The 15212-nt window shown below is 40.3% G+C and overlaps 1 pseudogene across 1 annotated transcript; it reads left to right on the top strand.

Annotated features, from left to right (window-relative positions):
* Positions 1-5688: 5688 nt before the first annotated feature.
* Positions 5689-7997, top strand: LOC105540591 (annotated as a pseudogene). Its single transcript, XR_001006213.1, has 2 exons — positions 5689-7565; positions 7817-7997. The product of XR_001006213.1 is annotated as a bromodomain-containing protein 7-like (transcript).
* Positions 7998-15212: the final 7215 nt, after the last annotated feature.

Genomic DNA, 15212 nt, shown 5'->3' on the forward strand with positions numbered 1-15212 from the left:
TGTTGGTGTTGCTCTTAGTCCAGAGCTTATGCCTTTTTCTCTAGAAAGCTGTATTCCAATTGGTGGTCACAGCATTGGGGAGGCAGAGGGGTGGAGGCAAGCAAGAGAATGGTTCCCAGCTCTTTCTGGTTGTCTCAGCATCCTTACCTGAATCTATTTATCAGCTTTGGCAGCTGCAAACTCTCAAGGAGCAGCTGTCAACTCTTCTACAGGAAGACTTTTAACCTCCCATCACCATTCTTTTTAAGGCATCTATTATGGATTCTGTAGGCAAGCAGTACTGAGTTCTAAAAGTTGTGGTGGGTACTCAGAGCTTGTGAAAAGATAATGTCTATAGAGAAATTTCTTAAAGTTGAATTCGTCACCATATAATAAATATTGTTTGTAAGTTGAAGCTGCCAAGCCGATAAAAAAACCAACCCCAAAATATCAGTAGATGATAATTATGATAATGACAGCTTAACAAACTTGTACCTTTGTAATTACTGTTCTTCAGCGAAACATAAACTATTTCTACTGGAATGTGACTTTTTTAACTTCTTCTGATACTGGTTTTCCCCTTATTTTGGTTCTGGGCCATATTTTTTGAATGACTGTAAAAAAGACATTTTATTCCATCTAAGGGAGAAAACAGGGTCTTTCTAAAATCACTTCTGAGGTAGAGTGTTTTTGAAGCATTAGAAAATATTTGAATCAAGTGAGAACTGTAAGAACTTTGAAAAGTGTTTTTTTTAAATTTGTGCATCATCTAAAAAATGCAATTCCTTTATTGGAAACTTATTGAAAGTAAAATGTGAGGTTTTAAAAAACTGCTACTATTAACACTGATGACAATTTCTACATAACAATAGTAATTAGGATATAAAACTAAATTCATACCTTCAGAGTTCATAAAACAAACTGGCTAAAATCAGTTGAGAATCAAGTCCAGCATGTTCCATTTTCTCAACTACTATATAATAGCACGTTTTCAAGGGGCTTTCAATATATTTTCTCTTGTGCATGATTACATCCACAGAGGTACTTGGTTGAAGAGGTTTTGCTCTTGCATTTGCAATAAATATATTTCTAGGCCCTTTCAACTTCCTAGTAGTTCCTAGTAGCCACTTTCTGTCTATCTGTCTGTCTGTCTGTCTCTGTCTCTCTCTCACATACACACACACACACCATTACTATTTCAGGAGTAAAGACAACAAACCAAGAAAAACTCACAAGATTTTAGGGAAAAGGACTCAGAAACAGAATTACAATGTGTGTTTCCAACTTTGGAAAGGAGTTCCGGATTTAAGTTTTCCTGGGTCTTTATGACTTAATCAACACAACCAGATTCAACACCCAGCTCACCCCTCCCCTAAACCCAGCAGCTTAACTGTCATGGTTGTGTTGACATGACAAAACATTTCGCCCCCAAAGTAACAGCTCCGTGCCCTTTGAGACAGTGTGCCCAAAATGTACTTTCAGTTTTATCAGTTGAAATTGTAACACGTTCCAAAGCAATCTGCACTTATACAGAGAGAACGCTTACCTTTCTACTGACTTGGAAGCAGCCTGCAGGACAGTAATCCATCAGGGAGGTCAACGGCCACATTCCCAGAACAGCTGACCCTGTCAGTCATCGGAAAATACTGTTTACTCTGTAACTAATACTGGATACCAGGCACAAGAGGCACAAACCAAATTTTAAAAAAAGAGTTAGGCATAAACCTCATTCCCACTGGGACCACTTCACAAAAACAGTACTTGCTAAGTTCCCCCCAAAATATTGTTTTATAAGAGTGTCTTAGCAATAGTGGGAATTTTGAATCAAGTGTTCAAAGTTTTGCAACATACCCAACTATCTAATTTTTAGTGTACCGATGAAAATTCTTTAAGCTTCCCTAAGGACATAAGTGGTAGCGGAGTAAAATGTTACTGAAAATTTAATTTCTCTTCTGTTTACGTTGATTGGATTTTTTAAATAAAATTGAAAGTCCTTCTGAAGTGAAATGTCAATTACTCCAGAGAAGGAAAGTCGGAATTATGCAAAAGCTGTCCATGATAAGGCTGAACAAACCCCACAGTCAGGCAGGACAATTGCCCTGCTTCCTAGCCACCAAAAAATGTCCAGAGAGGGCAGACTTCTGCTGAACTTTCCTCAGTTCCCACAAATTTTCTTTGCTAATTACTCTCAACAGAAGTGAGTCTGTGTTACCCCAAAGGCCACTACTTCGATGTCTAGCCTCTGTGCAAAGGGATCCAACTTTGGGCTCTGGCCCATGTGGAAGTTCCATTTAAAGCATGGCCAGGGAAGAGATTCAGAATTTGAAAGGCAAATTATTGGTCATTTACTTGACTATCTGTGGAAAATAAATCATCTCAGCTTAGCTTTGTCATCCCACCCAGTAAATCATCCCACCTGCATTCTATAGTGTATTTTTAAAAGAAGGAAGATATCACAATGATTTATTTGCCTTTTGGGATCATTCACATTGTAACTCAAGGTACCCTAGTAACTTGTAACTGTGGCACACTGAGTTTCTGTGGTTTCAAAAGGTTCCAGGAAGAAGCTCAGCTACAGTAAAACAAAAACCAGGTAAAACCAGAGTTGCCTGAGTTGGAGATGAAGTTTGGTGAACTCTCCTTATTACCATACTAAAAACCCTTCCTAGGGAGGATTTTATTCACTGTTTTCTATACCTGCAATGTATGAAGAAGCATGATCAGGACTGTGCCTTCACTGCCTTTACCCCACCTTTCATACAGCGACTCAGCCAACCAGCATAATGAAAGCCCCGCTCTCACCTTCCTTCGGAGAGACGCACTGCTTTGGGAACTACCCCCAGTGTTCTCCTTACTTGTTGCAAGTAACCAGAATGCCCTTGTTAAATCCTCCTTGGTTGTGGCAATTGGGTTAACACCTGCCAAGCAACCAAAATCATCCATTATGTGGGTCACACCACTATTCTCTTTCATGATTCCCACTAGTTGAGTTGATTGATGTTGGTGATTTCTAAGTGAATGCTCATGTAAAAAACAATGCTATTTTAGGACATTATTCGATTATTTTCTATCCAGTTCAGTAACATGATAATCATGGGTCAAGTACGTCAACGTCCCCGTGTGGACATTGACAGCTTTCAGGAGTTGAACACACAGTCTACTGTCAAGAGTTTAGTTAGAAATGAACAGAATCGCATACACCACAGCAGGCTGAATGTGCTAAGTGCTGAGTTAGGAATATAAATGATGTGCTTCAAGAGCCAAAGAAAGAAAAGACGATTCTGTCTGGGGACATTGTTCATGATTTCACACAGATGTTAGATTTGAGCTGGGCCATCCTAATCCTTGCTGCTAAAAGTGATCTTTGAATATCAACATTTACGTCATGTGAGAGCTTATTAAGAATTAAAAACTTGAATCCCACCCCAGACATACAGAGACAGAATCTGCACTTTAATAAGGTCTACAGGTTAATCATATGGGCATTCAAGTTTCAGAAGCACTGATTTAACTATTTTAGAATTGCTAGAGATATAGAAAGACGGACATGTCAGGTGTACACAAAAATAATGAAAGCCAGTAGATATAGAGGATTAATAGAGTGCCTATGGAGGATTTACGTCTGTCACCTAACAGTAAGGGTAAAAAACACCACAACCACTTATTAGGACCCAGTGACTCTTCTAAATGATTGATTATGCTATCTCATTTTGTGCTCTCAACAATCCCAAGAGCTAGCTCCATCGTTTCACAGATGAGAAAGCCAACACTAACAAGGGTTAAGTAATTTTCCAAGTCTACATAGAGAGAAAAGAGTAGAGCCAGGATTCAAAACTGATATTTACTTCCAAACTAGACCTTTCAGCCGCTACCTACTCTAAGCCTCGCCAGGAAAAAATCCCAGTCCTTATCAACACTCCCCTAGAGAACAACAAGACGGCCTGAAGCCCATAGGTAGAGCATCCCAGGCAGCCCACACTCTATTCCTCCTTCCATCCTTCTTTCTTTCTTAAATTCCTACACCTGATGGAATAAGAAGGGAAGACTGACAATACTGTTTTGGTGACTAAGGTAATTATTTTTTCATTAAAAATAGAACTTTTGGGAGACCCACTCCTGGGCAACCTCCATTCTCAGCATGAGGAAGCTTCCTCTCTCTTCTTTTTTTTTTTTTTTTTTTTTTGGTCTATTAAACTTTCCACTCCTAAACCCAACCCCAATAAAATTGAAAAATAATAATAACTTTTTATTTTATTACCAACTACATTTATATATACACCACAGAAAATTTGGAAAATACAAAGAGAAAAATTTAAATTATCTGTAAAACCACAACTCAAATATACCACAGTTAACATTAAGATATATTTCTGGCTGGGTGCAGTGGCTCAGGCCTGTAATGCCAGCACTTTGGGAGGCTGAGGTGGGCAGATCACGAAGTCAGAAGATCGAGACCCTCCTGGCCAACATGGTGAAACCCCATCTCTGCTAAAAATACAAAAATTAGCTGGGCATGGTGGTGTGCACCTGTGATCCCAGCTACTTGGGAGGCTGAGGCAGGAGAATCGCTTGAACCTGGGACGCGGAGGTTGCAGTGAGCTGAGATCGGGCCACTGCACTCCAGCCTGGTGAATTAGCATGTTTTTGGAAATGTCTCTAGTTATCATGTATTACTACTAGAATATTATAGAGTACATAATGATTGATGTATTTCCAAAAACAATAGATATTTTATCAAGAGCTCCTGTTGACACACTATAGCAAGTAAGAAGCATAGGTTATTCGTGGACATAGAATTACAGTGCTTCACCGATTTAAAGGCCCAAAAGTAAAGCCATTATATAGTAATACTTGATTGCAGGAACAGAAACTGACTTGAGAATAAATAATAACAATACTGTATACTATAAGGCACAAGAATATCTCATGGTACTCAGCCAGGTTTCATGAGAGCTACAACCAGAAACTAGAAAGTCATCATCAACCAGTTCCTCTGTTAGATGTTAGATCTTTTTCTTTCTCTGTATATCTGCTTTCGTCTTATTTTCCTTAAAATCTGCTTTCTTTGTGCAAGTGGGAAAAGATACCTCCACCTCTAGTCCAAAATGTTCATGTCTCTCAATCCAAGGCATGCATACAAACTGACTTGCTTTCTCTGAATTTCCAGTTCTAAATTTCCAGAGGAAAAACTCCAATTTGCCCGGCATGAGTCAGGTGCCCATCATGATCCAATCTGCAATGGGTAGTGGGAGATTAGAAGGGGCAGTGGGTGAGGAAGGGAGTAGGAGACCTGGCAGAGTCACATATTCTCAACACAAGGGAGTTGAGGAGGCATCATTAAAAGGGTCTACTAAAAACTGGGAAAACAAAAACAAACCAAAAATATAAAAAATGTTTATATTTCCCTGGATTTTATCCCAATCTCTTTTCTATTCTTACATTTAATAATATTTCCTTCTAGGCTTTTCTATATATAGTATATTTTTGTTGTGATAATGATGTATACACTTTATACCCTTAAGAATTCGTCGTATTACTGTAAAGTCTTGAAAAACATTTTAAATCAGTAAAGCACCAATACCATTCCCACTTCATTGGAAACTCAGACTATTTCCCATGAGTTCAAATAAATCTGAGATCACCACTTTTGTGTACAGAAAGCTATTTTTCTATTTCGAGTTACTTCATTAAAACTGTCTTCCGGCTCCGCCTTCCTGCCTCATGGCACGGGGTCTCGCGGGCCCTGCTCCCGCCCTCCGCTGGTCTGGCCCGGACCGGAAGCAGCGCCGCACCGCCTGGGCCTGGCCCGGGGAGCGGGCACTGGGGCCCGGTGGGACATGGGCAGGAAGCCCAAGAAGCACAAGTCGGACAAACATCTCTACGAGGAGTATGTAGAGAAGCCCTTGAAGCTGGTCCTCAAAGTAGGAGGGAACGAAGTCACCAAACTCTTCATGGGCAGCTCGGGACACGACTCCAGCCTCTTCGAAGACAAAAACGATCATGACAAACACAAAGACAGAAAGCGGAAAAAGAGAAAGGAGAGAAGCAGGTTCCAGGGAAAGAAAAGGGGAGAAAATGGAGAGAGTTAAGGAAGATAAAAAGAAGCGAGATCGAGACCGGGTGGAGAATGAGGCGGAAAAAGACCTCCAGTGTCACGTCCCTGTGAGATTAGACTTGTCTCCTGAGAAGCCTCTCACAAGCTCTTTAGCCAAACAAGAAGAAGTAAAACAGACACCCCTTCAAGAAGCTTTGAATCCAACTGATGAGACAATTGCAGAGAAAAGATCCAAGAGATTTCTTTTCATTTCCTGTTACTGATTGTATTGCTCCTGGCTACTCCATGATCATTAAACATCCAATGGATTTTAGTACCATGAAAGAAAAGATCAGGAACAATGACTACCAGCCCAGAGATGAACTAAAGTATAACTGCAAACTAATGTGTACTAATGCCATGACTTACAATAAACCAGAGACCATTTATTATAAAGCTGCAAATAAGCTGTTGCGCTCAGGGATGACAATTCTTAGCCAGGAAAGAATTCAGAGCCTGAAGCAGAGCGTAGACTTCATGGCTGACTTGTAGAAAACTCGAAAACAGAAAGATAGAACAGACACCTCACAGACTGGGGAGGAGGGAGGCTGCTGACAGAGAGAACTCTGGAGATGCCAAAGCACACACTATCAAGAGTCCCAGCAAACAAAATAAAAAGAAAAATAACATATGCTTGAAGATAAGTTTAAAAGCAATAATTTAGAGAGAGAGCAGGAGCAGCTTGACCCTATCGTGAAGGAATCTGGAAGAAAACTGACCAGGCGGCTTGTGAACTGTCAGTGCGAATTTGATAGAAGAAAACCAGAAGGAACAACGATGTTGGGACTTCTCCATCCTGTGGATCCCATTGTAGGAAAGCCAGGCTACTGCCCTGTGAGACTGGGAATGACAACTGGAAGACTTCCGTTTGGAGTGAATACTTTGCAGGGGTTCAAAGGGCATCAAAAGAACAAAGTCACTCCAGTGTTATCTTTGAATTAGGGGCCCTACAGTTCTTAGGCACCGCATTATGCCTCCACATTTGTAAATATCAGTAAGGATGATTCTGATTTAGTCCATTCAAGCTATGGGGGAGACTCTGATCTTCCAAGCGATTTCAGCATCCATGAGTTTTTGGCCACGTGCCAAGATGGCAGATAGTTTACTGGATGTTTTAACAAAAGGAGGACATTCCAGGACCCTACAAGAGTTGGAGATTTCATTGCCTGAAGATGGAAGGCCACACTAGGACACTTGACACAGCAAAAGAAATGGAGATTACAGAAGTAGAGCCACCAGGAGGTTTGAACTCCAATACTCAAGACAGGCTCATAGCGCTGAAAGCAGTAGCGAGCTTTGGCATTCTAACTGAAGTTTTTGACCCTGAAGAAGCTGAACTATTCCAGAGGAAACTTGATGAGACCACCAGATTGCTCAGGGAACCCCAGGAATCCCAGAATGAATGTTTCAGCACCAGATCCCTTCCCAGCATGATCTGTCTCTTGGGTCCCTCATACAGAGAAATGCATCTTGCTGAACAAGAGACCAGTAATCTTTTTTTTTTTTTTTTTTTTTTTTTTTTGAGACGGAGTCTCGCTGTGCTCCCAGGCTGGAGTGCAGTGGCATGATCTCGGCTCACTGCAAGCTCCGCCTCCCGGGTTCACGCCATTCTCCCGCCTCAGCCTCCCAAGTAGCTGAGACTACAGGCGCCCGCCACCACGCCCAGCTTGTTTTTTGTATTTTTAGTAGAGACGGGGTTTCACCATGTTAGCCAGGACAGTCTCGATCTCCTGACCTCGTGATCCTTAAAGAATTTGCACAGCAAGTAACTCCAGGTGATACCGTAAGCACCTATGGAGTTCAGAAAGCAATAGGGATTTCCATTCTTTCCCCTGTCATGGAAAACAACTTTGTGGATTAGACAGAATATATTGAAGAACCTAAAAAGATAGATGTTGCTGACTGTGGACCTGGTGGAAGTTGAAGCCGCCTGATATTTGATTATATATTATGTACATACTTTTTCATTCTTAACTTAGAAATGCTTTTCAGAAGATATTAAATATTTGTAAATTGTGTTTTTAATTAAACTTTGGAACAGTGAATTTGAATGTTCCAGAAGCTGGACTTGTATTAGGTAATAAAGCTGGACCTGGGACTCATACAAAAAAAAAAAAAAAAACCTGACTTACAGATGCTGAATTTTACCAGAATGAAGATAACAAAAATTGTCCAAGTTCTTGATAGATACTGCCAAATTTCTTTCCGAAAGTGTTGCATGAATGTGTCTTTCACATATCCTCATCAGCATGATATTATTGTATTTAAAAATTTACCATAGTTAATAATAATTTATTGTTGAAATAACTAAAACAGTAGAATTGGAATGTTCTTAACACAAAGAAGTAATAAATGTTTAAGGTGTTGGATATTGCAGTTACCCTGATTTGATCATTACACATTGTATGCTTGTATCAAAATATCACATGTACCCCATAAATAATAAATATGTGCAACTACTATGTATCCGTAAAAACTAAAGATCATTTTTTTAAGTTGCTATATTGGAAATTTAAGATAGAAGTAACATTCACTGGCTTTTATATTTTTGAGACAGAAGCTCACTCTGTCACCAGGCTGAAGTGCAATGGTGCAATCTTGGCTCACTGCAACTCTACCTCCTGGGCTTAAGCAATTCTCATGCCTCAGCCTCCTGAGTATCTGGGATTACAGGTGTGTGCCCTCACACCTGGCCAACTTTTGTACTTTTAGTAGAGATGGGGTTTCGCCATGTTGGCCGGGCTGGTCTCAAACTTCTGGCCTCAGTGCTCCATCTGCCTCAGCCTCCCAAAGTGCTAGGATTACAGGCATGAGCCACGGTGCCAGACTTTAATAGCATTGTTAAAGCAACATCAGTATAAACATGGTTTTATCTATGTAACTGTTGAGGCTTAATCACCACACATTGGCCAATTACCATTAAACCTCCTTTAGCAGCCTGGACTAAACATGCCAATCTTCCTTGGTACCACCATTCATTCATCCAACAAACATTAGTTGACCACCAGTTAGCTGCCAAGCACTGTTTGAAACTTAGAAATAGAAATATATAGCTATATGGTCCCTGTTCCTAAAGGTACTGTTACATGAAGGATGGCAGCCCTCATGGAAGTAGACACAGTAGAGAAGAATCACTGCATCCCACTCAGGGCTTCCCTGCATAGCCCTGGAACTCCCTCAGTGATATACACCCAACAGGTCCTCAGGTCAGCTCTGGTCCTTCAGAAAGTTCCAAGGAATGAGGGAGGGTAGCACTCTGAACACATTTCAACCACAAATCCCAGGCCTCCCTAGCACTTCGTTTTTCCTGCTTAATGAAAAAAGAATGCCTAAAAATGCATTATAAGAATGGATGAGGCTGGGCGCAGTGGTTCATGATTGTGATCCCAGCACTTTGGGAGGCAGAGGTGGGCGGATCAATTGAGGCCAGGTGTTCAAGACCACTGACCAACAGGGTGAAACTCCGCCTCTAATAACAATACAAAATAATAGCCAGGTGTGTGTGGCGGACATTCGTAATCCCAGCTACTCGGGAGGCTGAGGCAGGAGACTTGCCTGAACCCGGAAGGCAGAGGTTGCAGTGAACCAAGATCATGCCAGTGCGCTCCAGCCTGGGTGACAGAGTGAGACTCCATCTCAAAAAAAAAAAAAAAAGAAGGGATGAGACGTTCCTTTGGAATTTATTCAAACATATCAGAGTTTTTTAAACCCAACTATAACATCTGGAGCAGACAAAATCTACACTCAGTAGTAGAGTCTTATGATTTCTCTCTCCCTCCCTCCCTCCCTCTCACTGACTACAGTTTATTAATATAAATGTTGCTCCCAATTTGAGAAGTTCATTGAGGCATAATTTAGAATTAATAAGCTCAGGCAATAGTATACAATTAATGTACTTCCCAAGTTAGGCAGGAGTTTAATGTCACCTCATAAAACCAAGTATTTGTGATTATCGAAGTACCAGCTGTGAACTGATCAGGAACACAATAGGAATTTTGTTAATTATCATTACCCAGAGGAAAACAATTAGTTTCTTTGTAGGGAAAATGAAAACAAATGTTGCTATTTTCATTTTAATTTCAACCACTGAGGTTGATAAAACTCAGAATTGGTCTACCAGTTTTGGTCGTCCTATTTCTAAATATTATAAACTCATTAATGCATTAGCAGATTGCATGTTAATCTTCATGTCCATAAATTAATTGGAACACTAGTCACTGGATAATTGATACATTGTTTTTAGGGGTCATAAAGTAACCGCCAAATCCCAAAGTAAAAAGGGCGACTGAAACACCTTTGGAGAGAATGATGTAATCTAGCTTGTTTAAGACTTCAAAGGTTCATCAAAGTCTTCTTTAACCCATTATCCTTTCCTTTAAGCATGGCAAATAGACTTTCCTTCTCCCCCACACCTTGCAGATAAATCTCAAAATCATCAGATCAGAATAACAGGGAGTATTTCTTGGCCTCACTGAACAACTTGGGTTCAATTGCAGCCTTCTCTTCTCTAGAGCCATCAGGCATGAGGACCCACTGTGCACTTGGGTTAGGAACCACACTGTCCATAGGGAATGTTACGTTTTGTTTGGAACAGAGTAGGGTACTTCTGAAATATCGAAGACAGTGCTAGCCATTTGGGTAGCTCAAAAATGCAATAAGGGCTGGGCATAGTGGCTCACACTCTTAATCTCAGCACTTTGGGAGGCTGAGGCAGGAGGACCTCTTGAGCTCAGGAGTTCAAGATGAGCCTAGACAACATAGCAAGACCCTGTCTCCACAAAAAATATTTAAAAATTTTAAAAAATGAGCCAGGCATGATGGTGTGCATCTATAGTCCTGGCTACTTGGGAGGTGGAGGTTGGAAGATCCCTTGAGCCCATGGTGTCAGGGCTGCAGTGAGCTATGTCTACACCACTGCAATCCAAACTGTGTGACACAGCAAGACTCTGTCTTTAAAAAAGAAAAACAAACAAGCTAGAAGACGTCAAATGATTTATTGTTTTTAACTTTTGGGAGCTTTTAGGAAGCCTACAGATTACAAAGTGCAGGCAGACACAAGCATTAAAAAACAAGAATATCAGGAATTCTGACCCCGGGGAAAGATAAGCAGTCACATCTTTGCGCTAGGATGTAGAACTCAAGCCTAAACCTACAAATCTTGATTTTACAAATCCATCTCATGTCATTTTCATGCCATTAGTTAAAGACATTTATGTGTCACTAAACGTCTTCCAACAGATCAGCTTTACCACATAGGTTCCAGTAAGAGGCTGGAAGAGAAAAGTATTTGAGTCCAATGTCTATATTTATGGCTTTAGGCGTTTACTTACATTCTTTGGGCCTCAGTTTCCTATCAGAAAAATGCAGATAAGAATAGCAACTTTGCCACAGTACTGTTTGAGGGATGAAGTGCAAAAAATGATCACTATACATCAGTATTCTCTTTGTGGAAACTGCCATTCTCTAATTACTTTAGGTTGTCAGTAGATGAACAAACCTGAACAACAAACCAATAGCCAAGGGTCCACGGAGAGAAATTATTGTTGCAATTGAGTGAAACAAGTTAGTGGTGTGATATATGTAATGACTGGCATCATTGCCATTGTGCTGCATACTAATTAGGTATAAATAATAAGCCACGGGTATAAATGTCTGTAATTAGTATTGCTTTTACAGGAAAGTTCAATTTTTCATTTTTCTCTTCTCATTTTGTCCATTCTTCATATATGTAATCAGCATCAATATCAGCAATTTTTCAAAATACAGCTTCACTGTAATCACTCATAGGAACAATCACCCACATTAAAAGATAGACCCCCTTGCCCTTGAACCAAGATGTTTTTACTTCAGTGCTAGGTGTTTCAATTCATGGTTCAACTAGGAACCTTCTCCACTGGGGTTTGCAGTACTAGAGGTAGTAAAACATTTGGACCATGAGGTCACTTCTTCTCCATTAAGACAATGGAGGACTGTTCACAGCATACAGAAAAAGAGGAAGAAAGTCAATATCTGTGGAGGCACCCCCAGGTATATGGCACTGCTAGATGCTTTTCAATTTTGTATTTACATCTCTTACCACCCTCATAAGGTAACTATGATATTATCCCCCCCTTACATGTGAGCAAGTTATACCTAACAAATGTCAAATAACTTATCTAAGTCCCCAGATAGAAAGGGCAACACAAGAGTTTGAACTGAGATCTGCTCCACATAAAATCCTAGCCTGCTGTATTAGCAAGTGAGTCCAAGCAAAAGCCCTGAACTCAAAAGTATGTGGGTGTGTGGCCCAGGAGGGCAGAACCCAGGGAGACAGAGCTCTGAAACCTAGGAAGTGAGAGTTTTGAAAGAGATGAAGAGGATCAAGGATTAATCAAGGAAAGGGGAGAGGGGGAATTAAGTCAGTTCATGATCACTTTCACTATAAAAATTTTGCTCTGGGAAAGGCAATGGGTGAGTTCAAGGTGTATCAGGTGGGCTTTAATAGTGGAAGCAGAGCCACTATGAGCATTATGATAAATCCATAAAGGATTTACCATAGGAATTAGAGTTAACACAATTGTGGGAAAAGCAAGGAAAGGAAAGGTCTGGAAGAGGGAGTCAGAGGATGGAAAAGTCAGGAAGCACTGACTCGGGTTGGCAAGACAACGCTTTCAGAGAGACTTAAGAAGCGAAGCACAGCCAACCTATGAAGCAGGGCTGTGAGCAGGAGCTCAGGGAGACCTCAGGAGAGCATTTGTCTTTGGCAGCTACTGCCTCTGTGGGTCTGAAATCAAGCTTCTGGTGGTGGGCCTATAGTCTGGTCAGCAGGTCCTGTAGTCTGGATGATGAGAGGACCACTATGTGGAGGACAGTGAGGATAAACTGGGACTCACCAGGTACCTCTGCATCTATTCATCTCTGTATCTGGTGTACTTCCAATAGTGTGTTTCCACTAAAGTTCCTCTCCTGACTAATGCTACAGGAAAGGGATTCTCCTACTGTATTTCCAAGCTTAATCAGGCTGTCAATAGGCATAATTCAAGACAAAGAGTGATGCAGGAAAATCAGTTAGGAAGCTATGTTATAAAAGTCCATGCACGATGTGACTAGTAGAGAGAGAAAAAATGATTGAAGAAACAGGAAAAAAATGCAAGTGGATTTGGCAATTTACTAAACAAATATAAAGAATTTATTTTTAGGGTTAACCGTAGCTAAAATTAGAAATATCTCAATTGATAGATAAATTATAATTGGCAACAATGATTTACATGAGCATACTAATAGTCCAATTCTAGCATTACCAAAGGATTTTAAACCTTTGATAATGTTTCCCATTGTGGAAACCTTTGCCTCTTGCAGCACATTGAACAGAAAAAGCCACTATTAAACTATAGTTTTTAAAATTTCAAATATGAAAATATTTTTTCATATGAAATGCTATCAAAACTTTATAAAAGTAAGAAAATTTCTTAGAGGTGATACATGATATTACTCACCTACAACAGGTTTTCTTGTGAGTGTAAAAAAATTATGCGAGATCTTTAGCAGGGAAGATTCTTCTTGTGTTTGGAGGATTGAAGACCTATGACTCCAACAGACAAAAGAGTAAGATGTGCTTGGAATGCTTGCCTTCCAGAATATTTGAAGCAATTAAGCAATCTTGCTCCTATTTCCTCTAACTACTGAAAAATCAATCTCATAAGAATCCCTGTTGATCCCCAAATCCATCCAGCACAACTTATTGAGGCTCCCCTAGCTGACCCACAAAGTAAATAAGCCTTGAATGATACAAAAGAAAAGGGTCTTCTCTAGCTTTCTTAGGAAACAGAAAAACCAACAGCTTTTCAGGTAAATCCCGTGTAAGCATCAAATCTTTCTCTTCTAAGTGACACCAGAGGCACAACGGACGGATCATTGGATTGAGAGTTTAGATGTCCAATGTTTCTTGTTTTGTCTCTGATACTAATTAGTTACTTTGTCTCACTGAGAATCTACTTTTTCTCATTAAAATGAGGGAACTAGGCCTGATAATCTTTACCTTTTTTTCTTTTTGTTATCTAAAATCTTTTGTGGTTTTTTTTTTGTTTGTTTTTTTGGTTTTTTGAGACAGAGTCTCACATCGTTGCCCAGGCTGGAGTGCAGTGGGTGCTCTCGGCTCACTGCAACCTCCACCTCCCAGGTTCAAGCAATTTTCCTACCTCAGCCTCCCGAGTAGCTGGGATTACAGGCGCCCGCTACCACACCCAGCTAATTATTTTTGTATTTTTAGTAGAGACAGGCTTTTGTCACTAAATCTAATAATGACCATACAGTAATAGGCTCAATAAGTTCCATCCACTCTCTGAGCAAAACATAATGCAGAAAGTTCTTGAAATCTTTGTCTACTGCTAGTCTGTCTACCAACCACATCCCTTAAAGTCTCCATATGGAACCATATTTTGGTTTAAAGTTGGACAGTTTCCTTTAGCCAGTCGTACTTTCTGGTCAGACATTTTATCAATATCCCAAGACTCCTAACCATAAGCAACATCTCCTTTCATCTGTGGGTCTTCAGTAGTTACCTGCTTTTCTTGTAACATACCTGTTTCACTTGAATGCCAGTAATAACCTTCTCGGATAGATATCAGGGGTGACATTATAGACATTTTCTAACAAAAGTTTCTGAGGGCCAAGGAAATTAAATGGTCAACCAATACTATTTGGATGTTTGTTAATATCAAGTCATCATGCCTCCAGACTCATAATCCTTTTCTTATAATTTGCTGAAGGGATTTTTAGATTATAACGTCTATCGGGGGCAACCATTTTGAGAGTTACAAACATTATATAAGATAATTAAAAACAAGATTCATAACACAGAGGTGCTTCATTTCTGTTCTCTGAAGCAAGCTATTGGCCAGTGTGAACCCACTGACCACATGGTCAGCTTGCATCAGTGAAAACAGAACTACATCACTACACCTTGTCCAGAACTGCTATTGTGCAAGTTAACCAAATGTATGTAGTCCTATGTCCTGCACAGATGCAGGACTTTTCTTCTCGGTCACTTTGCAAGCTGGGGACTCCCAGCTTGCAACACCCTGCCTGGGCCTCACTCTGCCACACTGGCATGCCCCAGCTTACCTGTGTCATAGCTTGTAACCCCATTTGGTGATTCCTG

The sequence above is a fragment of the Mandrillus leucophaeus genome, unplaced genomic scaffold (assembly GCF_000951045.1).
Source record: "Mandrillus leucophaeus isolate KB7577 unplaced genomic scaffold, Mleu.le_1.0 Scaffold223, whole genome shotgun sequence".
In the NCBI taxonomy this organism is placed as follows: Eukaryota; Metazoa; Chordata; class Mammalia; order Primates; family Cercopithecidae; genus Mandrillus; species Mandrillus leucophaeus.